Raw genomic sequence first — 24,756 nt, forward strand, 5'->3', positions numbered from 1 at the left:
TATCACATTTATTGACTTGTGTATATTAAACTATCCCTGCATCCCTGGTATGAAACCCACTTGATCGTAGGGGATTATCTTTCTGATATGCTGTTGGATTTGGTTAGCTACTATTTTGTTGAGGATTTTTGCATCTATGTTCATCAGTGATAATGGTCTGTAGTTTTCCTCATTTTTTGTTATGTCCTTTCCTGGTTTGGAAATTAGGTTGATAATGGCTTCATACAATGATTTAGGGAGGATTCACTCTATCTTTTGGAATAGTGTCACTAGGATTGGTACCAATTTTTCTTTAAATGTTTCATAGAATTCAGCTGTGAATTCATTTGGTCCTGGACTTTTTTTTGTTGGTACCTTTTTAATTACCACTTCAATCTCACTGCTTGTTATTAGTCTCTTCAGAGTTTTGATTTCTTTCTGGTTTAACCTAGGAGGGTTGTATATTTCCAGGAACTTATCCAATTCCTCTAGGTTTTCTAGTTTCTGTGCATAAAGTTGTGCATAGTAGCCTTGAATGATCTTTTGTATTTCTGTGGTATCAGTTGTAATAGTTCCTGTTTCGTTTCTAATTGAGATTATTTGGATCTTCTCTCTCCTTTTCTTGGTTGATCTCACTAATGGTCAATCAATTTTATTTATCCTTTCAAAGAACCAGTTTTTTGTTTCGTTTACCTTTTGTATTGTTTTTATTTGTTTCAATTTCATTTAATTCTGCTCCAATCTTGGTTATTTCCTTTCTTCTGCTGGGTTTGGGTTTGCTTTGTTCTTGTTCCTCTAGTTCTTGAGGTGTGACCTTAGATTATCTATTTGTGCTCTTTCAGATTTTTTGATGTAGGCATTTAAGGCTATGAACCTTCCTCTTGGCACCACCTTTGCTGCATCCCAGAGATTTTGATGGGTTGTGTCACTATTATTGTTCAGTTCAAATAATTTTTTAATTTCATCTTGATTTCATTGTTGACCCAATGATCATTCAGGAGGAGGTTATTTAATCTCCATGTATTTTCATGGTTTTGAGGGTTCCTTTTGGAGTTAATTTCCAATTTTATTGACTGTGGTCTGAGAGAGTACTTGATATAATTTTGATTTTCTTAAATTTGTTGAGACCTGTTTTGTGGTCTATCATATGGTCTACCTGTGGAGAATGTTCCATGTGCTGATGAACAGAATGTATATGCTGCAGTTGTTGGGTAGAATGTTCTGTAAATATCTGTTAAGTCCATTTGTGCTAGGGTATAGTTTAAACCCCTTGTTTCTTTGTTGACTTTCTGTCTTGATGACCTGTCTAGTGCTGTCAGTGGAGTATTAAAGTTCCCCACCATAATCGTGTTGTTGTCTATCTCATTTCTTAGGTCTAGTAGTAACTGTTTTATAAATTTGGGAGCTCCAGTGTTAGGTGCATATATATTTAGAATTGTGATATTTTCCTTTTGGACTATTCCTTTTATCATTATATAATGTCCCTCTTTGTCTTTTTTAACTGCTGTTGCTTTGAAGTTTTTTTGTCTGATATAAAAATAGCTACTTCTGCTTACTTTTGATGTCCATTTGCATGGAGTATCTTTTTCTATCCCTTTTCCTTGAGTTTATGTGAGTCCTTATGGGTCAGGTGAGCTTCTAGAAGACAACAGATACTTGGTTGGTGAATTATCCATTCTGCCATTCTGTATCTTTTAAGTGGAGCTGTTAGGCCACTTACAATCAATGTTAGTATTGAGATGTGAGGTAGTATTCATTGTGTTATTTGTTGCCTCAATCCTTTGCTTTTTGTTTTGTTTTGTTTTTTTCCTTTGTGTTGTTGTTTTATAGGTCCTGTGAGATTTATACTTTAGGAGTTTCTATTTTATTGTATTCTGAGGATTTGTTTCAAGATTTAGAGCACCTTTTAGCAGCTCTTGTAGTGCTGGCTTAGTAGTGGCAAATTCTCTCAGCATTTGTTTGTTTGAAAAAGGCTTTCTTTCCTTCATTTATGAAGCTTAGTTTTGCCAGATACAAAATTTGTGGCTGATAATTGCTTTGTTTAAGGAGGCTGAAGATAGGACCCCGATTCCTTCTACCTTGTAGGGTTTCTGCTAAGAAATCTACTATTAATCTGCCTGGTTTTCTTTTATAGGTTACCTGATGTTTTTGCTTTACAGTTCGTAAGATTCTTTCCTTTGTCTTGACTTTACATAACCTGATGTGCCTAAGTAATTATCTTTTTGTGATGAACTTCCCAGGTGTTCTTTGAGTTTCTTGTATTTGGATGCATCGATCTCTAGCAAGGTTGGGGAAGTTTTCCTCAGTTATTCCCTCAAATATGTTTTCCAAACTTTTAGACTGCTCTTCTTTCTCAGGAACACCAATTATTCTCAGGTTTAGTTGTTTTAACATAATGTCAAACTTCTTGGAGGCTTTGTTCATTTTTTAAATTCTTTTTCTCTCTTTGTCAGACTGGGTTAATTTGAAAGTCTTGTCCTTGAGCTCTGAAGTTCTTCCTTCTACTTGTTTGATTCTATTGCTGAGACTTTCCAGTGCATTTTACAATTCTCTAAGTGTATCCTTCATGTCCAGAAGTGATTTTTTTTTTATTTTTGCTGTCTATTTCACTGGAGATTTTCCATTAATATCCTGTATCTTTATTTATTTATTTGAGTTGGACTTCACCTTTCTCTGGTGCTTCCTTGATTGGCTTAATAGTTGACCTTCTGAATTCTTTTTCTGGCAATTCAGAGATTTTGTCTTGGTTTTGACCCATTGCTGGTGAGCTAATGTGATCTTTTGGGGGTGTTAAAGAACTTTGTTTTGTCATATTACCAGAATTGTTTTCCTGGTTCCTTCTCATTTGATTAGACTATGCCAGAGGGAAGATCTGGGGCTCAAGGACTGCTGTTCAGATTCTTATGTCCCATGGGGTACTCCCTTGACGTAATGCTCTCCCCCTTCCCCTAGGGATAGGGCTTCCTGAAAGCTGAACTGCAGTGGTTGTTATTTCTCTTCTGGATCTAGCCACCCAGCAGAGCTACCAGGCTCCAGGCCAGTAATGGGGAGTGTCTGCAAAGAATCCTGTGATGTGATCCATCTTCAGATCTCTCAGCCACAGATACCAGCACCCACTCTGGTGGAGGCAGCAGAGGAGTGAAGTGGACTCTGCAAGGGTCCTTGGTCATATTTTTGTTATGTGCACTGGTTTTGTGTTGGTTAGCCTCCAGCCAGGAGGTGGTGCTTTCAAGAGTGCATCCATTGTCATTGTATAGGGAGAATTCAAGCTTGCCCTAGGGTCAGGCTGTGGGCAGAGCATTAGAGCTGCCAAAGGACTACATCATTTGTCTTATGCTACCAGGGTGAGTAGAGAAAGACCATCAAATGAGGGCAGGGTTAGGCATCTCTGAGCTCAGATTCTCCTTGAGCGGGGCTTGCTGTGGCTGCTGTGGGGGATGGGGCTGTGGTTTTCAGGCTAATGGAGTTATGTTCCCAGGAGGATTATGGCTGCCTCTACTGTATCACACAGGTCACTGGGGAAGTGGGGGAAAGCTGGCAGCCATAGGCCTCACCCAGCTCCCACACAGCTATCAGCTCCAAAGGCTGGTCTCACTTCCACCATGCCCCTGCAATAGCACTGAGTTTATTTCCAGGCAGCTGGTGGGCAGAGCTGAGAATTTGGCCCAGGCTACAAGCCTCCCAGCTGAGAAAGCAAGCCAACTCACAGTTCCTCTTTTGTCCCATGGAGTCTGCAATTGCGATCTACTTCCTTCAAAGGGTCTGTGATTCTCTTGGCTTTCCTAGTATGTTCCTATGGTAGTTCTTGGAGCAAAAGTTCACAGTGTGGGTCTCCACATGCTCCTCTGTTCATCCAAGTGGGAGCTACAAGTTAGTCCTGCCTCCTATCTGCCATTTTCAAACCTTATCCTGCAGTGGTGTTTCTGCATAGAAAATGCTTTGCTAGTCCATTTAGCTAAAATAAATAAATAAATAAAAGTCCTCCTAAGATACTGTTTTTCTGATAAAGCATTTGTGCCCGGGCTTGGAAGTCTAATTACCTAGTAGTAAAATAAAATGAATGTAGTACATTTCATCTGGTAAATTCTCTAATAAGTAGGGGGTGGAGAATAAAGATGAAAACTGAGTGGGATTCAACTGTGGCAATTTTCTGAAATGATGAGCTGCTCCAGAAAACATCAAGCTTGATCACAGGGTCTGTAAATTGGAAAACAGAGGTGATGAGTTAAGAAACTAGTGAAATGAAGGGACAGCCATTAATGAGAAGCCAGATGAGGACAACTATACCAGGAAGCATGAGAGAATGTCCTCCTCAGTCTCACCAAGGATTCAGTAGCATGGTGCGTAGGTGTGCTTTTTCCTCTTCTTATTCTGCAGAATCCAGTCATTTTTGTTTGTTTCTTCCTTCATTCATTCAACTAGCACATGGTTCTTTAGTGCCTTCCCAGCATTTTTCTAGGCATTAAAGCCACATCAACAGACAAATCATCCAACTTACTGGCTATTGTGGAGAGAACAATTAAACAAGCTGGGAGCATGTGTTAACAAAGTCTAACCTGGCCTCTAAGGTCAGAGAAAGATTTTCGTTTCTTTCCTTTGTTTCTGTTTTGAGACAGGATCTTACTCTGTTGCCCAAGCTACAGAGCAGTGGCATGATCACAGCTCTCTGCAGCCTCAACCTCCCCTGGGCTCAGATGATTCTCCTACCTCAGCCTCCCTTGTAGCTAGGACTAATTTCCACAGGAGCAAGAACAACACGGATTAGAAAGGGGAGAACAGGGTGCAAAATGCTATTTGTTCAACAGAAGTGAATCCAAATGTTCACATCCTCAAATAGTGGGCACACTGGGAGGAGTAGGAAGTCTTAAGAACAAACATGGGAGGTTCACCATGATGAGTTAGGTATTTAATTATTTTTATTGTATTTATTTTACTCTATTTTATTTTATTTATTTTTTATTTTTATTTTATTTTATTTTATTTAGAGAGATTCTTGCTTTGTCATCCAGTATGGAGTGCAATCCAGTGATACAATCCCAGCTCACTGCAACCTCCACCTCCCAGGTTCAAGTTATTCTCCTGCCTAAGTCTCCTGAGTAGCTGGGTCTACAGGCATACACCACTGCACCTGGCTAATTTTTTTGTATTTTTAGTAAAGATGGGGTTACACCATGTTGACCAGGCTGGTCTCAAACTCCTGACCTCAGGTGATCCACTCACCTCGGCCTCCCAAAGTGCTAGGATTACAGGCATAAGGCACTGTGCCCAGCCTATTTATTTATTTATTTATTTATTTATTTATTTTTGAGACAGGATATCACTCTCACCCAGGCTAGAGTGCAGCGGTACAATCTTGGCTCACTGCAGCTTTGACCTTCTGGGTTCAAGTGATCTTCTCACCTCAGCCTCCTGAAACAGACGCCACCACACCAGCTGTTTTTTTGTTTTTGTTTTTGTTTTTTGGGGGTGTTTGTTTGTTTGTTTGTTTTGCGACAGAGTCTTGCTCTGTCACCCAGGCTGGAGTGCAGTGGTGTGATCTCAGCTCACTGCAACCTCCACCTCCCAGATTCAAGAGATTCTCCTGCCTTCGCCTCCTGCGTAGCTGGGATTATGGGCATGGGCCACCACACCTGGCTAATTTTTGTAATTTTTGTAGAGACAGGGTTTCACCATGTTGTCCAGGCTGGTCTTGAACTCCTGAGCTCAAGCAATCCTCCTGCCTCAGCCTCCCAAAGTGCTGGAATTATAGGCATGAGCCACCGCACCTGGTTAGATTTTCTTCAGAGGAGTAATCAAGGTGTAGAGAAGAAGGTTCCAGGCAGAGGAAACAGCACATGCAAAGACTTTAAGGCATGAAAGGGGTTGGTACGTTTAGAGATCAGAAAGATGCCCAGGGCATCTTGATAAACACAGGGTGGGATTGGAGACTCGGATATGAGGCAGAAAACATGTAGAAAGAATTCCTGGAGCCCCTTGAGAACGACAGGCTGGGTTCATTATCCTGAACCCAATGGGAGCTTCACAAGGGCTTTAAACAGGAGTACAAAGTGGTATGATGAGATTTGTGTTTAGAAATATGACCTTGGATGGCAGTTCCAAGATGGCCGAATAGGAACAGCTCCAGGCTATAGCTCCCAGCATGAATAACACAGAAGATGGGTGATTTCTGCATTTCCAACTGAGATATCGGGTTCATCTCACTGGGGTGTGTCAGACAGTGGGTGCAGGACAGTGGGTGCAGCCCACTGAGCAAGAGCCAAAGCAGGGTGAGGCATCGCCTCACCCAGGAAGTGCAAGGGGTAAGGGAATTCCCTTTCCTAGCCAAGGGAAACCATGACACACAGCACCTGGAAAATCGGGTCACTCCCACCCTAATACTGGACTTTTCTAAGGGTCTTAGCAAATGTCACACCAGGAGATTATATCCCACGCCTGGCCTAGAGGGTCTTATGCCCACGGAGCCTCCCTCATTGCTAGCACAGCAGTCTGAGATCTAACTGCAAGGTGGCAGCAAGGCTAGGGGAGGGGTACCCGCCATTGCTGAGGCTTGAGTAGATAAATAAAGCAACCAGGAAGCTCGAACTGGATGGAACCCACCACAGCTCAAGAAGGCCTGCCTGCCTCTGTAGACTCCACCTCTGGGGACAGGGCATAGCCAAACAAAGGGCAGCAGAAACCTCTGCAGATTTAAGTGTCCCTGTCTGACAGCTTTGAAGAGAGTAGTGGTTCTCCCAGCATAGAATTTGAGATCTGAGAACGGACAGACTGCCTCCTCAAATGGGTCCCTGACCCCCAAGTAGCCTAACTGGTAGGTACCCCTGAGTAGGGGCAGACTGACGCCTCAAGCAGCCAGGTACCCCTCCGAGACAAAGCTTCCAGAGGAATGATCAGGCAGCAACATTTGCTGTTCAGCAATATTCACTCTTCTGCAGCCTCCGCTGCTGATACCCAGGCAAACAGGGTCTGGAGTGGGCCTCCAGCAAACTCCAACAGGCCTGCAGCTGAGGGTCCTGACTGTTAGAAGGAAAACTAACAAACATCCACACAAAACATCCACACCAAAACCCCATCTGTACATCACCATCATCAAAGACCAAAGGTAAATAAAACCACAAAGATTGGGAAAAAATAGAGCAGAAAAGCTGAAAATTCTAAAAATCAGAGCACCTCTCACCCTCCAAAGGAATGCAGCTCCTCGCCAGTGATAGAACAAAGTTGGACAGAGAATGATTTTGATGAGTTGAGAGAAGAAGGCTTCAGATGATCAAACTTCTCTGAGCGAAAGGAGGAAGTTTGAACCCATGGCAAAGAAGCTAAAAACCTTGAAAAAAGATTAGACAAATGGCTAACTAGAATAACCAAAGTAGAGAAGTCTTTAAATGACCTGATAGAGCTGAAAACCATGGCACGAGAACTACGTGAAAAATGCACAAGCTTCAGTAACTGATTCGATCAACTGGAAGAAAGGGTATCAGTGATTGAAGATCAAATGAATGAAATGAAGTGAGAAGAGAAGTTTAGAGAAAAAAAGGGTAAAAAGACATGAAGAAAGCCTCCAGGAAATATGGGACTATGTGAAAAGACCAAATCTATGTCTGATTGGTGTACCTGAAAGAAATGGGGAGAATGGAAACAAGTTGGAAAACACTCTGCAGGATATTATCCAGGAGAACTTCCCGAACCTAGGAAGGCAGGCCAACATTCAAACTCAGGATATACAGAGAACGCCATGAAGATACTCCTTGAGAAGAGCAACTCCAAGACATAATTGTTAGATTCACCAAAGCTGAAATGAAGGAAAAAATGTTAAAGGCAGACAGAGAGGAAGATCGGGTTATTCACAAAGGGAACCTCATCAGACTAACAGCTGATCTCGTGACAGAAACTCTACAAGCCAGAAGAGAGTGGGGGCCAATATTCAACATTCTTAAAGAAAAGAATTTTCAACCCAGAATTTCATATCCAGACAAACTAAGTTTCACAAGTGAAGGAGAAATAAAATCCTTTACAGACAAGCAAATGCTGAGAGATTTTGTCACAACCAGGCCTGCCCTACAAGAGTTCCTGAAGGAAGCACTAAACATGGAAAGGAACCAGTACAAGCCACTGCAAAAACAGGCCAAAATGTAAAGACCATCAATGCTAGGAAGAAACTGCATCAACTAATGAGCAAAATAACCAGCTAACATCATAATGACAGGATCAAATTCACACATAACAATATTAACCTTAAATGGAAATGGACTAAATGGTCCAATTAAAAGACCCAGACTGGTAAACTGGATAAAGAGTCAAGACCCATCAGTGTGCTGTATTCAGGAGACTCATCTCATGTGCAGAGACACACATAGGCTCAAAATAAAGGGATGGAGGAAGATCTACTAAGCAAATGGAAAACAAAAAAGGCAGGGGTTGCAATCCTAGTCTCTGATAAAACAGACTTTAAACCACCAAACAACAAAGGAGACAAAGAAGGCCATTACATAATGATAAAGGAATCAATTCAACAAGAAGACCTAACTATTCTAAATATACATGCACCCAATACAGGAGCACCCAGATTCATAAAGCAAGTCTTTAGAGACTTACAAAGAGACTCAGACTCCCACATAATAATCATGGGAGACTTTAACACCCCACTGTCAACATTAGACAGATCAACGAGACAGAAAGTTAACAGGGATATTTAGGAATTGAACTCAGCTCTGCACCAAGCAGACCTAATAGACATATACAGAACTCTCCACCCCAAAGCAACAGAATATACATTCTTCTCAGCACCACATCACACTTATTCCAAAATTAACCACATAGTTGGAAGTAAAACACTCCTCAGCAAATGTAAAAGAACAGAAATTATAACAAACTATCTCTCAGACCACAGTGCAATCAAACTAGAACTCAGGATTAAGAAACTCACTCAAAACCACTCAACTACGTGGAAACTGAACAACCTGCTCCTGAATGACTACTGGGTACGTAATGAAATGGAGGCAGAAATAAAGATATTCTTTGAAACCAATGAGAACAAAGATACAACATACCAGAATCTCTGGAACACATTTAAATCAGTGTGTAGAGGGAAATTTATAGCATTAAATGCCCAAAAGAGAAAGCAGGAAAGATCTAAAACTGATACCCTACATCACAATTAAAAGAACCAGAGAAGCAAGAGCAAACACATTCAAAAGCTAGCAGAAGGCAAGAAATAACTAAGATCAGAGCAGAACTGAAGGAGAGAGAGACACAAAAAACCCTCCAAAAAAATCAATGAATCCAGGAGTTGCTTTTTTTGAAAAGATCAACAAAATTGATAGACCGCTAGCAAGACAAATAAAGAAGAAAAGAGAGAAGAATCAAATAGATGCAATAAAAAATGATAACGAGGATATCACCACCGACCCCACAGAAATACAAACTACCATCAGAGAATACAATAAACGCCTCTATGCAAATAAACTAGAAAACCTAGAAGAAGTGGGTAAATTCCTGGACACATACACTCTCCCAAGACTAAACTAGGAAGAAGTTGAATCCCTGAATAGACCAATAACAGGCTCTGAAATTGAGGCAATAATTAATAGCCTACCAACCAAAAAAAGTCCAGGACCAGATGGATTCACAGTCAAATTCTACCAGAGGTACAAGGAGGAGGTGGTACCATTCCTTCTGAATAGAAAATGAGGGAATCCTCCCTAACTCGTTTTATTAGGCCAACATCATCCTGATACCAAAACCTGACAGAGACACAACAAAAAAAGAGAATTTTAGACCAATATCCCTGATGAACATCGATGCAAAAATCCTCAAAAAATACTGGCAAACCAAATCCAGCAACATATGAAAAAGCTTATCCACCATGATGAAGTGGGCTTCTTCCCTGGGATGCAAGGCTGGTTCAACATATGCAAATCAAGAAACATAATCCAGCATAGAAACAGAACCAAAGACCAAAACCACATGATCATCTCAATAGATGCAGAAAAGGCCTTTGAAAAATTCAACAGTCCTTCATGCTAAAAACTCTCAATAAATTCTGTATTGATGGAATGTATCTCAAAACAATAAGAGCTATTTATGACAAACCCACAGCCAATATCATACTGAATGGGCAAAAACTGGAAGCATTCCCTTTGAAAACTGGCACAAGACAGGGATGCCCTCTCTCACCACTCCTATTCAACATAGTGTTGGAAGTTCTGGCCAGGGAAATCAGGCAGGAGAATGAAATAAAGGGTATTCAATTAGGAAAAGAGGAAGTCAAATTGTCCCTGTTTGCAGAAGACATGATTGTATATTGAGAAAACCCCATCATCTCAGCCCAAAATCTCCTTAAGCTGATAAGCAACTACAGCAAAGTCTCAGGATACAAAATCAATGTGCAAAACTCACAAGCATTCTTATACACCAATAACAGACAAACAGCCAAATCATGAGTGAACTCCCATTCACAGTTGCTTCAAAGAGAATAAAATACCTAGGAATCCAACTTACAAGGGATGTGAAGGACCTCTTCAAGGAGAACTACAGACCACTGCTCAGTGAAATAAAAGAGGACACAAACAAATGGAAGAACATTCCATGCTCACGGATAAGAAGAATCAATATCATGAAAATGGCCATACTGTCCAAGGTAATTTATAGATTCAATGCCATCCCCATTAAGCTACCAATGACTTTCTTCACAGAATTGGAAAAAACGGCTTTAAAGTTCATATGGAACCAAAAAAGAGCCCACATTGCCAAGACAATCCTAAGCCAAAAGAACAAAGCTGGAGGCGTCACACTACCTGACTTCAAACTATACCACAAGGCTACAGTAACCAAAACAGCATGGTACTGCTACCAAAACAGAGATACAGAACAATGGAACAGAACAGAGCCCTCAGAAATAATACCACACATCTACAGCCATCTGATCTTTTATAAACCTGACAAAAACAAGAAATGGGGAAAGGATTCCCTGTTTAATAAATGGTGCTGGGAAAACTAGCTAGCCATATGTAGAAAGCTGAAACTGGATCCCTTCCTTATACCTTATACAAAAATTAATTCAAGATGGATTGAAGACTTAAATATTAGACCTAAAATCATAAAAACCCTAGAAGAAAACCTAGGCAATACCATTCAGGACATAGACATGTGCAAGGACTGCATGTCTAAAACACCAAAAGCAATGACAACAAAAGCCAAAATTGACACATGGGATCTAATTAAACTAAAGAGCTTCTGCACAGCAAAAGAAACTACCATCAGAGTGAACAGGCAACTTACAGAATGGGAGAAGATTTTTACAATCTACTCATCTGACAAAGGGCTAATATCCAGAACCTACAAAGAACTCAAACAAATTTACAAGAAAAAAACAAACAACCCCATCAAAAAGTGGGCAAAAGATATGAACAGACACTTCTCAAAAGAAGACATCTATACAGCCAACAGACACATGAAAAAATGCTCATCATCACTGGCCATCAGAGAAATGCAAATCAAAACCACAATGAGATACCATCTCACACCAGTTAGAATGGCAATCATTAAAAAGTCAAGAAACAACAGGTGCTGGAGAGGATGTGGAGAAATAGGAACACTTTTACACTGTTGGTGGGACTGTAAACTAGTTCAACCATTGTGGAAGACAGTGTGGCGATTCTTCAAGGATCCAGAACTAGAAATACCATTTGACCCAGCCATCCCATTATTGGGTATATACCCAAAGGATTATAAATCATGCTGCTGTAAAGACACATGCACATATATGTTTATTGAGGCACTATTCACAATAGCAAAGACTTGGAATCAACCCAAATGTCCATCTGTGACAGACTGGATTAAGAAAATGTGGCACATATACACCATGGAATACTATGCAGCCATAAAAAAGAATGAGTTTGTGTCCTTTGTAGGGACATGGATGCAGCTGGAAACCATCGTTCTCAGCAAACTATCGCAAGAACAGAAAACCAAACACCGCATGTTCTCACTCATAGGTGCGAATTGAACAATGAGAACACTTGCACACAGGAAGGGGAACATCACTCACCAGGGTCTGTCGTGGGGTGGGGAGAGGGTGGAGGGATAGTATTAGGAGATATGCCTAATGTAAATGATGAGTTAATGGGTGCAGTACACCAACATGGCACATGTATACATATGTAACAAAGCTGCACATTGTGCACATGTACCCTAGAGCTTAAAGTATAAAAATAAATAAATAAATAAGACCTTGGCTTCCATGTGGATAATTGATTCAATCCTGGGAGGCCCATCAGGGGACCACTGATAATCTGAGTTAAGGTGGCAGTAGTAAAGACAGAGAGAAAGGGATTGAGGATCAATAGGCAGGACTTTGAAATGATGGGATGTGAGCTATGAGGGGGTAAAAGGAGAGGAAGATGACCTCCAGGTCCTAGATTGTTCAATTGAATGAATGTTGAGCAATTGCCTTGCCTGAAAACTGGCACCACTGTACCCTGCTTGGCCTTATCCTGGACTAGCAGAGCAGTTTGTGATTGCAAAGACACCCAAACACTTCTGCCTATAAATCAGTTGTTAGCCAAGGAAATTAAGTCATTATCTGCAATGTATGAGAAAACAAAGAGGGAGCACATGCACACACCCACACACACACACTTATACACAAAGATGAAGACACAGAGACAGGCAGACCAACCCACGAACGGGCAAACCTACTTAGAGGGCTAGAGAATTTATGTAGGGTGGGAAACCTGATCCAAGGTTGTCAAACTAGGGAATTTTATTGCCTATAATTTTCCGTTTCTTTTTATTTCTTTTCTTTTTTTTTCTTTGATGGCTTTTTTCTTTCCTGGAGGTTTATCATCCTGGATCATTTCATATATTCTTTCTCTCCCGTGTTTTCCAAAATGAACAGACACTTCTCAAAAGAAGACATTTCTGCAAATGACTTCTCAAAAGAAGACATTCTTTCTCTTCTGTCAAAACTTGCCTGCTCTGTGCTGCTCTGTGTGCTGCTTCTTCAGTGTCAGGTCAGCCTTGTATAGCTAATCTTGTACAGGATTTCAGTATTGAGTGGTTTAACTGATGATCCCTCAAATACTTTTTTTTTTTTTTTTTTTTTTTTGAGATACAGTCTTGCTCTGTTGCCCAGGCTGGAGTGCAATGGCGCAATCTCAGCTCATTGCAACCTCCACCCCCAGGGTTCTAGTGATTCTCCTACCTCAGTCTCCTGAGTAGCTGGGATTACAGGTGCCTGCCACCATGCCCGGCTATTTTTTTTTTTTGTATTTTTAGTAGAGATGGGGTTTCGCCATGTAGGCCAGGCTGGTCTTCAACTCCTGACCTCAGGTGATCCACCTGCCTCAGCCTCCCAAAGTGCTACGATTACAGGTGAGAGCCACTGCGCCCAGTCAAATATTTTTTTTTCATTCTGAACAAATCTTTAAATGTTAACGAGTGAATAATGGATGCCTATCAAGCTTCACCTCAGCAGAGGAATTGATATTGGTAGATGTTTTCCCATTAGGTAAAGTTGATCAGGAGAGCTTTACCATAAAAAGAAAGAAAGGAAAAGTTATTTATTTCCACGAACCACAAAATCAATAATACATTCTTCTTATAGAAAACTTAGTACATAGGCTGGATGTTGTGGCACACACCTATAGTCCTAGAGACTCCAGTGGCTGAGTCAAGAGGATGGTTTGAGCCCAGGAGTTTTGGTGGTAGTGGTGGTGGTGTTTGCCATATTTTATAGTTTATCAGGAGGTAACTGCTTCTAGGCATATAAGCTCCACATGATGTTTAAAATCAGAGCCTGAGATTGAATCCTACCTTGTCTTTCTCCTCCTTGGCTGGTAGGCATGTGTTCAAGTCTCTGCTCAGAAGGCCAGGAGGAGAAGGCCACTGCTCAGGAATAGTGGTGCTCCATTGTGTTGATGAGGTCACTCTGGTCCTCCAGGAGCTCCAGAACTTGCTGCAGCATAGCCCTACCTAGGACTGGGCAGATGATCAGGGTGAGTGCAGGCCAAGATGTGCAGGAAGTGGCAGCCTTTCTTCGGGTGATTTGGTTTCTGGCAGTTTTCCTGAATTATCCAGTGGATTTTCCTATGCAGATCTTTGTCTGTTCTGGTTACACAGCATACGTTATGAAAACCACCATCTTTCTGGAAAACAAGTCCTTTTTCCTGCAGCTGTTGCATAGCATTTTAAAATATGCTATAAATTGCCTTGAAAGTGATATCCTTTTTAAAATTCCCTTGGTCAGAGCAGGTGCTGTCAGTAAGAGGCTGGTTAGCAAGGGACAGCAAAGCCTCCACCATTTCCAACTCCTGTTGGTCAAAGGTCTGCACTCTGTTCTCCATGGGGAATTCTTTGGCTTTTTCGCTCAGCAAATACATGAGACTAGTGAGGGCTAGGGTACCTGCATTGCTTAGTGCTTCTTCTTTCTCTAAGTCTGGGCTATGGAAAGGCTTGGTCTAAATTTTCCTGTAGATTAATGGTCAGCTCAAATGCCCTTGCAATTTGAATGTTCCACACTGGATCGTCCACTTTATAATAAGCAGCGGCATAAATTTCTCACTCTTCTCTGCATGTGCAGACATAGCCTCTGATTCAGAACATGTCCCCAGTTTCAATTTTTGTTCTCTTCTCAATGGTATCTTGCAGCTTCTTGAGTATTGAGGTAAAGCTCAGTTCTCTTGCTGCATTTGGAGCAGTGGATAAAAACTTGATATTGCTCAGTATTTTCTAGCAGATGCAGTTTATAACTCCAGTGCTGATAGAGTTTGGATACTTGTCCCTGCCCAAGTATCATGTTGAATTGTAATCCCCAATGCAGGTGGGGCCTGGTAGGAGGTGTTTGGATTATGGGCACAGATAACTCATGGCTTGGTGCTATCTTCATGATAGTGAGTTCTTGCAAGATCTGGTCATTTAAAAGTATGACCCTTCCCCGGTCACTCTCTCTCCCTTGCTCGTACTTTCATCCTGTGATATGCCTGCTCCCCATTCACCTTCCACCAATTGTAAGCTTCCTGAGGGTTCCGTGGAAGCCGAGCAGATGCAAGCACCATGCTTCCCATAAAGCCTGCAGAACCATGAGCCAATTAAACCTCTTTTCTTTATAAATTACCCAGCCTCAGTTATTTATTTACAGCAATTCTAGAACAGCCTAATACAAGTGCTATCATCTACTCTACAACTGTAGAAAACCTCTCTTTCTCTCACTCCAGTGGAAGTTCCCAAGATATACCTGTTTTATTGGTTCCCGTTGCACAAAAATACACCTGTCACCTGTCAGGACTCCTCAAGTCCAGGATATAGACTTAATGTAGAGCTTAGAAAAATGCTAGGAACACAGTATTCAAACCCCACACAAGGGAAAGGGTCTCCTCTTCACTCTGGCTAAATTCAGTATGCATCAAGAGGCTGGGCTGTGGCTTCCAGCAAATCCTGAAAGGTTCTGCATCACTGTGTCAAGGATCCTGAAACTGCTTTAAATGGGTTTCCAGGAAGGAATGGGCACCTTCCTGGCCATGCATGTGTGGAAGCACAGTGGGTGGATATGCCTGGGCAACACAGTGAGACCCTTTCTCAAAAAGAATATTAAAATTTTAAAAATACAAATTGAAAAAACTTTCTATACTTTAAAATAATCTGATATAATTTTTCTATATTTACTTCCTTTTCTGTTTCTCAGAATAATATTCATAGGCTGAAATAATATGGTTGTGCTCACGTGATAACTGCAATTTTATGTCTCTCTATTTTCCCTTGGTATTTTAAATAAGATTTCCCATGTTATCACAGGCTCTTGAAGAATATATTTAATACATTTCTAGTATTGTGTAGAAAGTCCTGTTGGGCTTAATTTAGTTTAAATTTCCACAACTGTTAGACACTTATTTTTATAGTTATTTCCAATTTTCCTTGATAAATAACACGGCAGTGAAAATCTTTAAAGAACAGGTTTTAATTTAATTTTTGCTAATACTGTCTGCTCAAAACAAAATCAATATTATCTGAGTCTCTGTTCTGAGATTTTCTCCAAGTCTTTACAAAGTCCTGTACAACAAACATTCTTCTTTCCTTTTTCTTCCTGGGGAAATGTTCCTTATCCTTCATGACAAAGCTGAAATGCTATCATTTGTGACACTTTCCTGGGTCATCTAAGACTTCCTAATAACTGCCTTCTGTGGGTTCACACAGAACTTTGGCTACAAATCACAGCATCACATTGAGGTGACCTGGCTCAAAATTTACTTCCTTGGAGGGCCCCATGATGTCCCTGCCAAAGCTAGATCAGTGCCTTTGTTAAATGTTCTAGTGGTGGCTCTAGAATTATCCTTCACAGCATATATTACAATTACAGTTAAATGATGAATTGGTTAATTATTTCTTCATATCTGCCTCCTTCATTGGAATATAAGCAGACTGTTTGATATTCTCATGTTCTGCCCTCAGAGCATTACAACTAGTTGGTGCTCAGGAAACGTCTATTCACTAAATGAATGAAAGGATGGATAAATGATGTTCCAAAAATATTTTAAACATAAAAAGCATCTAGAGAGGAATAAAATATAAAGAAAGAATTCTCTTTACTCAAAGAAATGTTTCCATTTGCTCATAATCTACACCAGCTTTATAGTCAACATGCATTGTGAGATTATTATAAGCCAAGTGCTGTGCTAACCTTTGTTACTTGCTCTATTTCATTTAAAGATAATATTGGTCTTAGGAGATGCATACCACTAAGCCCTCCTCTTTATTTTGAGATGAAGAACTGGAGGCTCAGAGAGACTACATAATTGCCTATGGTCACACAAATAGTAAGGGGTGGAAGTAGAATTCGTATGATTTGAATCTAAGTTCTCAGCCATTGCCTTTCGTCTATTTGGGCTGCTATAACAAATATCATAAACCACGTGGCTTATAAACAACAGAAATGTGTTTCTCACAGTTCTGGAGGCTGGATGTCTGAAATCATGGTGCCAACATGGTCAGATTCTAGTGAGGAATATCTTCCAGGTTGCAGATGACTGCTTTCTTGTATCTTCACATGCTGGAAAGAGAGCTAGGGAGCTCTCTGGGGTCCCTTTTATAAGTGCACTAATCCCATTAATGAGGGCTCCACCTTGACAACCTAATTACCTTCCAAAGCCTCTACTTTCTAGTATCATCACATTGGGAGTTAGGATTTCAATATATGAATTTTAGAAAGACACAAGCATTCAGTTCACTGCAGCCACTATGTGATATCTTCTGGAATGTTCTGTCCTAACACTGAACCAGAATGTCTTTCTGGATAACCTCTCACTCAATGCAGTTGGGTCTCTACAGCTATGGAGAACAGGCTGGGTATTTTTCACCATAGCTGTCCTCAGTACACAAAGACTCATCCTCTGCCCAAATAATCCCCCTTTAGGCTTAATCATTCCCAATTCCTCCAGCCATTCCACTTGGGGCTAGAACATTTTCTGAACTTTGTTTGGTGCTTTTATTTTCACTTGAGTAATTTACCTTTCCCTTTGAGAATTAGTCAATTCCTACATCTGAAAGAGGAAAGGGTGAACAGCAGGAAAAAGAATTAAAAAAAAAAAAAATTCAACAACAAATGTGTTGTGATCTCTTCTTCGCTGAAGAAAGGTGGCACAGCATAATGATTGAGCCCATTAACTCTGGAGACAGACTGCTTAGGTTCAACTCCTGGCTCTACCATCTACTGGCCACATGAGCTTGAACAATTACATAAGTTCTTGAACAATTACATAAGCTCGATTGAATTCCTGGACTACTGAGTGCACCATGGCTAACAGAGATTGAGTACCACTCTCCTGGCCATCTTCTTGCAGCCAAGAAAGCCTGCTACCTCCTGACACCCTAGAGATATTTGTTGAGCACTTCCTAGGCTCCTGCTGTTATAAACATTTTGCCTACAGGAACTCACTTTGTCCGCACAGCAACCCTATGAAGTGGATCCTCTTATCACTCCCACTGCACAGATGTAAAAAAAGGACCCTGGGAAATTGTCATGTCCAGGCTCCCACAGCTGGTAAATGGAGGAGCAGGTAGTCTAGCTGCAGAGGCTGTGCTCCTAACCACTCTGTCCTGCTGCCTCAACTTTATAAACCCATCTTAAGGGACCTTCACAATCTGCACGCTTGAACAACTCACCTCATATTCTTCCACTCTGAGCGATTTGACTCCTCTGACAAACTCTTATCTCCCGGACAGTCTTTGCCGTCCTTGCCTGCCCTCCCTTACGAGGGTTATTAAAATTGGAGCATGGCTCATGGTGATTGATGGCCCAGAGGCTGATCATTCACTACCTCTCCTGGCTCACAGTAAATATTTACTTTTTGTTACAGAGGAACAATGAGGTTTCATACAGGAGATGGATGTCGAGTGTATATATGATATTATGCTTGTCTGACTCCTTTGAATACCCAACTCTCATTTCCCTGTCTTATTCTGGGAGGGGAGGAGGTGCCACAAGGTGAGCTGTTTGACTTTTCAGAGGGGGCTCGGGAGATTTGCAAGGTGGATGGATTTCTTTTTCTCTTACTGAAGGGCTGGAAACATAGTCTCTCTCAATAATTTAAGATCTAGCCAGGAGCCATCAGTAACACAAGTATCAACAGTTGCATTATTTACCTAATATTGTTCCTTAAACTGACTCACATTTTAAACACAGATACATAATTTAGCCTTGCCCTAAGCAATAATGTCCCTCAAATCATGGATGTGATATGCTAATTTCACTAATGCATATTGCAATATGTATGTAACTGTTGAAATACAAAATGCTTTTTCTTGTCCTTGTGAGTGTGTCTCATTAGGACTAGGCGATGGGTGACTTGTGTGCCGCTCTCAGCCCTGGCACCTCCTCACTATGTAATTCTTTACAGGTCACAGCTCTTTTTTGTGCCTCCATCTTGCCCTCTCCAAAACGAGGCAGGCTCTTAGCACTCCATCTTTCTACTCTTTGTTTTCTCTTTCCAGCTCTAGGTAATTTTTATAACAGGGGGAAAAAAAAAAAAAAGAGTTCATATAGGCAGACAGGTTAATCTAAAAAATTTTCTTACTTACAGAAAGGCAGTTTCCAAACTTTACCTTGGAAGTAGGTTGGTAGTTCTTGTCATTCATCTATTATTGCTACTCAGAGAAATACATGAGGAGCGAGGAAGCAACTGAAAGTTTCTGTAATGTAGTTAGAATAGAGCCTAAGTTGAGAGGTGGATGGACGGGGAGACAGAGCAGGAGTGGGCAAGCTATTGAATTGCAAATTCTGCTTTCTAAGGACGTTCCCCAAACTTTTAGCTGACGTGTCTCCTAGTTTTCACCTCCTGTCTTGTTCTCTTCCTCTTTTTCAGCTCTTCTCCACCCTTTCTCTCTCTCTCTTCTGTCTTTGGACCTCCTTTCCCTTCCTCTCTCCTTTCCCTTCCTTTGTTTCACCACTAATTTTCTATTACGTGTGGCAACATGAAAACATGTGTTTCTGTTTCTACAGACTCAGACAATAAGCCAGGTTTCTGAGAAAAAATGCCTTCAACAAAGAAAATAAATATATATATAAAACATATATATATGGCTCAAGAGAACTTTGGCAAGAGGAAGGTTGTTTTTGACCCTGGGTACTCCTGTCTCCTTCCCCCTGCCCGTCCTCTGCCTTCCCTCTGGTCCTCACAGCATGGGCTCTGGGGCACCAGGGACAAAGTTCACCTGTTCTCTCTCCTGCTGCTATTTCGCAGCTGAAAGGACCTTTGATATCATCTCAGCTAAGCCTCTTATTTTACATGTGGGGCAGCAGAGGTTAAGAGAGGAGAAGAACCTGCCTCTGCATACCATAGTTTACTTTGGAGGCAGGGATGGGGCTAGAAATCTCGATCTTGAGACTCCTGCACCAGGTTCTTGCTACTCTATGGCGTTTGCCAAGTGATTCCTGCCATCCTGGATCACTCTGTCCTGACAGATTATTGTTAGAACCATGTTTTCCTACACTCTAATAACAACTGGTGATTCTCTTTCCAAGCAGTCTTGCTCTTGTATTTAGTTAATTCCTTCTCTACAGATTGTGGCTCATGCCTGCCTTCCGTTTTATTTTAAGTGCCATGAGGGCAGGGACAATGTTTTTTAATCCCAGTTCCCATAGTAATGATAACAATAAACACTTAGTTATTGTATTAGTTAGGCACCTATCTTGGGCCAGGCTCTGAACACTCCATGTGTTTAACTTATTAACAACCCCATAAGGCAGGTGCTGTGGTTATCATCTTCATTTTACAAATAGAAAACTAAGATGTAAAGAGGTTAATTTGCCAGATTTCTCACATTGGTAAGTGGCAGAATGGGGGTTCGAATTCCCGCAGCCTCATTCCAGAGGACCTTCCTCCTCTCCACACTATACTGCCTGTCACACAGCAGATACTCAACAAATACATATTGATTCAATGCTTTATTTTGACTGTGCTTTTCAGGGAACACCCTACCTTCCAATGTGAGTAAAGACCTGATATTTTGAAACTCTCAGGGAGCAGGAAGGAAGTAAATTTATTTTGGAATTAGGGTTCTTAAACTTTAGTGTGCTTGTGATTTTTTAGGGTGCTTGTTAGTGTAGATTCCTTGGCCCTGTCCGGGACCTTTTCTTACACAAATCTCTGCTAGTGGGGCCTGGGAATTTGAATTGTTAACTGCCAGCCAGGTGATGCCAGTGCAGGTGGCCTGGAGAAGACAGTTTGGCAAACACTGCTTTAAAAGTTCTTCATTAAATATGTCAACCTGAGCAGTGGTACGCCACTCGGTGGAGATCTGAAGCTGGTGCAACAACATCTGTCTTTTCTGCTTCCCTTGCCTAGAGAGTGAGTTTTGTCTTATTAAGTAACAGTTCATGGGACTTCTAGTGGGCTGGGGGCAAAACGAACAGGGGAAGCAGCATCTGTTAAATGACTGCTACGGAACCAGGAGCTACTTTGAGTTAGAAGGCATCATTAGCCCTCCTTTTGATGCCAGACACTCAGCAGCCATGGGTGGCTTCTCCTCTCAGGGGCACTTCAGTATGGGGTCTGGTGGTGAGAGGGCTCGCTGGTGCTTTGAGATCCATAAAGTGATTTCATTTGACCTAGGAGAAGAGATGTCAGTGAGCTAAGACAGGATAATGGGGACCTGCTCTTTCACATTTGGACACTATGGTTTTCGATGCACTGCCTTAAAACACAGAACTCTTCTCCTGGCTAAGGAGAGGCTCATGCCCAAGAAGGGATAAAACCATTGGAATAGGTGACCACTTGTTATGTGTTCACGTGAGTGATCCTGTTGCTTTACTTCTACAGATATTCTCTGCTCTCTATGGATACTGTTCACAGAACACTCATAACTGCTCTCCTGTTTCTCCTATTTCTTATAACAGTTTCCTCATCCCCTTACCCACCCATCCATGCATCCTTCCACTTGGCCATCAAACACTTGCTGAGCACCTGCTTTGTCGTAGGCACTGTGTGAGGCACTGGGGACTCAGTGTCCAGGACAAAGTGCTGCTCCCATGGAGTTTCCACTGTAGTGCAGACTTGGAGTTCTTCCTGTTTCCTGTTATCCTGATTCCCAATCTCTTCCCTGTAACTGCCAAATACTTCATTGTCTCATTGTTTTCTTATCCAAGATAAACAAGCAGGTATCCTACTCTCTAGCTCAGATGTGTATGTGTGTGTGTAATATATGGGTACATATACATACATGTATATAAACACATATGTACATATAAATACATGTATGCATATAGGCACCTACATATACATATATCTTTAGCAAGCAAAGGTTGACTCTCAAAGGTCTGGGTCATCATTTTATTATTATCTCAACCAATATTTTTGGATGCCTACTATGTGCTAGTCGCTATGTGAGTGAAGCCAGAATCTGTTTTGAGGCTCAAGGAATCCCTTCGCAGTCCTTCAGAGGGGCCCACATCCCTGCTTTTCAGGGCAGAAAGAAAGACAAGGAACCTTCAGGCAGCTGTTTGTTCCTCTTCATTCACGTCATGTATTAGAAAGAGTCATGTGACAAGAAAAGGTCCCATTGTGTTCACAACTAAAAAACACAGATTATCAACCCCGCTGGAAAATCATATTCTATGTATATGCAGTTAACCTGTTTCCTGTTCAGAGGGTCCTAAAACCCAACAAGGAAAACCCCAGATATCATTTTGATACAGACGTGGATGCTTTTACCCCAACCTCCAAAGTCCCCAGCTATAAAACACTGCATTTTGTGAAATTTATTGGCAACAAATTAGCTTAGATTTATTGCAGATTATTGATTTCAGCATTCAAAGGTTAATGAGGTTTGTGTCTTCATTCAGCACTTCTGCTCTGGGGAGAATAATGAGATAGCTGGAAGACACAAACCATTCAATTAAAACAAACAGATGATGATAACGTGCATCTTGGCTGTATTCTGATACTTTTTTCCTCCCCCCTCTCTTTATTTTTCTTTCTCAACATAGTCTAATTTCTCAATTGATTTTTATCTTCACATGTGAGTAGATGACTCAGGTGATCCCAGGCAGCATTGTTACAAATTATAGGTCATTCCCTCATGGACCTTGTGTAGGGAAATGGAGTTCACCTACACAGTCTATCAGGGGTTCTTTCTTCTGATACACCTATAGACATCTCTGCGGCTCCATGATAGAAATGCAAACTGATTAATGCTCAATTAGAAACCCTAGACCAACAGAAAGATGCAGCTGCACTGTGATAAGTGGGAGGCTGGAGGAGATGGAAGAGGTATTGCATTTCCAGAGAGTGGCTAGCAACAGACTTTCCGCTGGGCTTAAGTAACTTCAAACAATTGTTTCTCTTTGACCACTACAGATTTTCCAGCTTCATAATCTATTTGTGAACAGTTTTGCTTCTATTTTCATTATGTGTGCTAACACAGACTTTTTACAGATCACAGACTTTACCAAGTTTATTCATTAATTTTAGATAAAATGATAAAGCATCCGGAGAGCTTGGGGTCTGTGTTCTTCAAGGTCTTTGTGAAGAATGCCACAGCCTGGATTCGCAGAGAATAGTTTCTCTCCTCTCTGTATCTGGCTCAAAGCCTTATTAAAACACAAGCCTGGCTCTCTAGTGAAGAGCTACCCTAGATACCACTAGAAATTGTTTTCTCAACAGTCACTTTATATCTATCCAAAGACAAATTACATTTTTGCTCAAGCATTCCTTTGATAGCTTCTCTTTGGTTTAATTTTTATGGGGGCACAGAGGGAAGACAAGTTACTGGACCAAGTTTATGTTTTAGCCATGGAGTGTTAAGACTGAGAGGAAGCTTAAAGTTCATTTGGGTCCTCCCTCTCATTTTGCCACTAGGAAAATGAAGTGCAGAAGGGAAGTCTCCAATCCAACACTGTGCAAAGCCCGCTCCCTGATTGTTCTGTCAACGGGAAAATGCAGGTGCTCTAGTGCTGTGCTGATAAGAACCACCTTGAAAGCCCTGAGGCTGTCTTTACCCCTGGACTGATTCCTTGGAGGCCATAGATTATCCTGTATCTTCTTCTATTGCCTGTCAGCCACAAGCTGTTGCTGTAAAACCACTCAGAATGCATTTTGGTTGTGATGGGAGTGCACTAAACTCAGTGAAGTTCAGCTGAAATATAATTCTTGAGAGTGTATGCAATTAGTAAAGCTAAAATCTGGAAAATGTTGAAGACCCTGTTGGGTCTCTTAGAATCTCAGACCTTGAGTTAGAAGACATCCTAGAAGTAATCTAGCCTGGCTCACAATTTAATGTACTTCAATTCTCTTTATAACATAAACCCTTGGACAACAGTGAAGGTACTAAACCCAAGGCCTAAAGCACATTTCTTAAGTTTTTAATATTGGAGGACTTTCTGCAATGCTATTCCTTTCCTAAGATTTTTCATGCTATCTATCCCTGAAGTAGCATTTGGGAGCCAGTCTTGTTGCTAATGGAGCTTATACAAATGTAACATAGTCTCCAAAACTTTGCCCTCTTTGTGTGAACATTAAGTAACATCTTAAAGAAACTTTTGGTGTGACCTCTTTGCTAGCCATGTGGCCATTCTTGTCAACCAGAGATTTCTGCATTTGGAACAGAACACAAGAAAGAAAAGACCCAGAATGACATGACCCCCATGTCCTTTCAGAGAGACAGTTGAGAAATATGACAATGATGGTACAGTTTTCTAAAGCTAGAAGCAGTGACGTTAGAAACTCTTAAAATAAGTATTCTGCATTGGCGATACACTGAAATGAGCAAACTGTAGGTTTTCAAACAAAGAGATAAATCCCACAAGACAGTATCATAGATAACATTATGCATTGAAAGGGCGTGCACCTCTAGCTACTGGGAGTGCTGCTGGTGCAAAGCTCTCAGCAGTCAGCCCCTCCAGGAACTGAAGAGATCCATCTTGTCCAAGGTTATGTCCACTTCTTGGGGATGAGGGTCATCCAATAACTAGTTCATATGGGGTATAAAACCTTGGCCCTCTACCTTTAACCTGTACAACTCTGAAGAATCATGCCAGTATCAGAACTTCCTGTGGGGTCAACTGATAATTCTACTGGGACTGTATCACAGTCTAACTTTCTTGCTTTAAACAGTCCTGCTTCCTTCCCTTCCCTTCCACAGGTGTTGACCCCAAGGACCCATCTTACTTAATCTCTTGCATATTGTCTTGTCAGCATCTGCTTTTCAGGAAACCCAACCGGCAACAGAGACAGCATCCTTTAGGATCACTATAGAACAGGCATCAGCAAATTCTGATAATCATCATCTACCTCA

At 41.2% G+C, this 24,756-nt stretch overlaps 1 pseudogene; it reads right to left on the reverse strand.

The window, feature by feature from the left end:
- Positions 1-13,864: 13,864 nt before the first annotated feature.
- On the reverse strand, positions 13,865-15,377 carry LOC117066103 (annotated as a pseudogene).
- Between the last annotated feature and the right edge of the window lie 9,379 nt (positions 15,378-24,756).

Source organism: Trachypithecus francoisi, unplaced genomic scaffold (assembly GCF_009764315.1).
Source record: "Trachypithecus francoisi isolate TF-2019V2 unplaced genomic scaffold, Tfra_2.0 Lachesis_group2, whole genome shotgun sequence".
NCBI classification, from domain to species: Eukaryota; Metazoa; Chordata; class Mammalia; order Primates; family Cercopithecidae; genus Trachypithecus; species Trachypithecus francoisi.